General features: G+C 62.1%; 1 non-coding gene across 1 annotated transcript; it reads left to right on the forward strand.

Moving 5' to 3' along the window:
* The first annotated feature begins 2,451 nt into the window (after positions 1 to 2,451).
* Positions 2,452 to 2,570, forward strand: LOC131872241 (5S ribosomal RNA). Its single transcript, XR_009370415.1, has one exon. It is a non-coding gene; the product is annotated as a 5S ribosomal RNA (ribosomal RNA).
* The last annotated feature ends 409 nt before the right edge of the window (positions 2,571 to 2,979 follow it).

Below are 2,979 nucleotides of genomic sequence, written 5' to 3' on the forward strand. Positions count from 1 at the left end.
GGTGCGTGCCGAGGTGGGTGGGTGCTAGGGTGCGCTCCATGGTGGGTGCCAGGGTGGGTGCGTGCTAGGGTGGATTCCAAAGAGGGTCATAGGGTGGGTGCCAAGGTGGGTTGGTGATATAGTGGGTTCAAAGGTGGGTACTAGGGTGGGTTCCAAGGTGGGTCACAAGTTGGGTGCCAGGATGCGTGGGTGTTAGGTTGGGTGCCAAGGTGGGCTCCTGCGTGGGTGGGTGCTAGGGTGGGTTTCAAGGTGGACGCGAGGGCGGGTGCCAAGGTGGGTAACAAGTTGGGTGTTAGGATGGGTGAGTGCTAGAGTGGGTGCCAAGGTGGGTGGGTGCTAAGGTGGATGCCAAGGTGGTTCACAGGGTGGGTGGGTTCTAGGGTGAGTTCCAAGGTGGGTCACAGGTTTAGTGCTAGGGTGCGTGTCAAGGCGGGTGTCGAGGTGCCTGGGTGCTAGGGTGTGGATGCCAATGTGGGTCATAGGGTGGGTACTAGGGTGGGCTGCAATGTGGGTGCCAAGGTGGGTAACATGCTCGGTTGGTTCTAAATTGGGTGTCAGGGTGGGTGTGCACCCACCTTGCCCGAGGTGGGTGCCAAGGTGCCAGTGTGGGTGGGTGCTAAGGTGGATGCCAAGGTGGGTGAGAAGGTGGGTGATAGGTTGAGTGGTAGGATGGGTGGGTGCCAAGATGGGTCACAGGGTGGGTGCAAGGGTGGGTAGGTGCTAGGGTTGGTGTCAGGGTGGGTGGGTGCTAGGTTGGGTTCCAAGGTGGGTGCGAGGGTGAGTGTCAAGGTGGGTCACAGGTTAGGTGCTAGGATGGGTGAGTGCTAGGGTGCAAAGGTGCCAGGGTGGGTGCTAGGATGGGTCGATGCTAGGGTGAGTGGCAAGGTGGGTCCACAAGTGTCAAGGTGGGTGCCGAGGTGGGTGCCAACTTGGGTTCCAAGGTGGGTGCCAAGTGGGCGACTGCTATGGTGGATGCCAAGGTGGGTCACGGGGTGGGTGCCAAGTTGCTAGGTTGTGTTCCAAGGTGGGTGCCAACGTGGCTGCTAGGGTGCGTGGGTTAAAGGGTGTGTCACAACGTGGGTGCCAGGATGGGTGCGCACCCACACTGGCCAAGACGGGTGCAAGGTTGGGTTCCAAGCCCGGTCACAGGCTGGGTGCTAGGATGGGTGGGTGCCAAGGTGGGCACCAGGGTGGGTGCACCCACCCTGGCCAAGGTGGGTCACGGGGTGGGTCCTAGGGTGGGTAACAGGGTGGGTACTAAGGTGCGTGCCAAGGTGGGTCATGGGGTGGGTGCCAAGGTGGGCACCAGGGTGGGTGTGCACCAACCCTAGCCAGGGTAGGTCACGGGGTGGTTGTCGGGGTGGGCGTCAAGGAGCCAAGGTGGGTGGCAAGTAGCCAAGTTGCGTGCCAAGGTGGGTGTCGGGGTGGGTGCCAAGGATCCAAGGTGGGTGCCAAGGAACCAAGGTGGGTGTCTGGGTGGGTGCCGAGGTGGGAGCCAGGGTGGGTCCCAAGGTGAGTGCAAAGGTGGGTGCCAGGGTCAAGGTGAGTGCCAATGTGGGTTCCAAGGTGCCAGGGTCAGGGTGAGTGCCAATGTGGGTTCAAAGGTGCTAAGTTGGGTGCGAGGTTGGGTGCGAGGGTGGGTGGGTGCCAAGGTGTGCTAGGTGGAAGCCCGGGTGGGTCGGCATCCCATGGGTGTCGAGTTGGGTGCCTGATGGGTGCTTCTTGTCAAGTTTTAGTCGTCGGGACTCATTTCGAGCCTTAGAGGTCGTTTCTTGTCCGGTTGCCCTGTCTTCGACCTGGGAACCCAATTTTGGTCCTCGGGTCCCATTTTTTTTTGTCTCGCATCCCACTTTTGGCCTGTGGCCTTTTCGGGGTCGATTCTCGTTTTGGGCATCAGAGCATGTTTCTTCTCCTAAAACCCAATATTTGTTTATTAAGTCTCGGAACACATTTTTGTTCTCGTGGACCCATCATGGGTCTTGGAACGCATTTGTGGTCCTTGGGTCCCATTTTGCATCCCGAAACTTGTGTTTTGGTGCTTGATCCCTATTTTGGGTGCCCACCTTGCACCAAGTGCGCACCCGGGGCAAACCGAGCGCCTTGGTGCACCGGGGCAAGATCGAGCGTGCACCCGAGGCGCCCCGAACATGCACCAAGGTGCACTCGGCCCACATGTGAGCGCAGGTCGTTGCGCCCGAGGTGGTGTGTGGGCACCGCGTTGCAGACGGGACACTGCACGCACACGACGCCCCGTCCAGGTGCACGCACGTAGGCCGGGCCGGGTGCACACCCGACGCCCTAGCAAGGTGCGCGCACCCGGGCAGGGCTCACACTTGGCGAACGGGGCGCACTTCGCGAGGGAGGGTGTGCACCTCGACGGGGGTGGGTGGCCGGGGTGGATTCGCACGTGGGTCGCGGTTTGCTAAGTACACACTGCGACAAGCTCATAACGGGTGCGATCATACCAGCGTTAGTGCACCGGATCCCATCAGAACTCCGCAGTTAAGCGCGCTTGGGCCGGAGTAGTACTGGGATGGGTGACCTCCCGGGAAGTCCCGGTGTTGCACCCTTTCTTAGTTTTTCGCCGGGCGTCGCAATGCTATTTGAATAAACCTTTTGCCCGTTTGCGTTCTCGTCGGGGCCGGGCCGGGCCGGGGTGCGCTGCCCGCACTACCGCGCGCGCGGGGGGCGACACCGAGCGCGCACCCGAGGCGCCCCGAGCACACAGGCCACGGTGCAACCCGGGCGTTGTGCGCGCACCCCGGTGCGCCCGAGGTGCTGCGCGCGCACCCAGGTGAAATCGGTGTGCACCTCGGCCAGTGCGCGCTCGGTCGAGTCGCGCACGTTGGCCAAGGTGCACGGTGATGTTTCTTACTCTAAGGTTCCGCACCAGACGCCCGGGACAGGTGAGCGAAGCTGGGCGGGGCCGGGTGCGCGGCCGGGGCAGGTGCACGCAGCTGGAGAGAGCTTTGGAGCACA

The sequence above is a fragment of the Cryptomeria japonica genome, unplaced genomic scaffold, assembly GCF_030272615.1.
Source record: "Cryptomeria japonica unplaced genomic scaffold, Sugi_1.0 HiC_scaffold_543, whole genome shotgun sequence".
NCBI classification, from domain to species: Eukaryota; Viridiplantae; Streptophyta; class Pinopsida; order Cupressales; family Cupressaceae; genus Cryptomeria; species Cryptomeria japonica.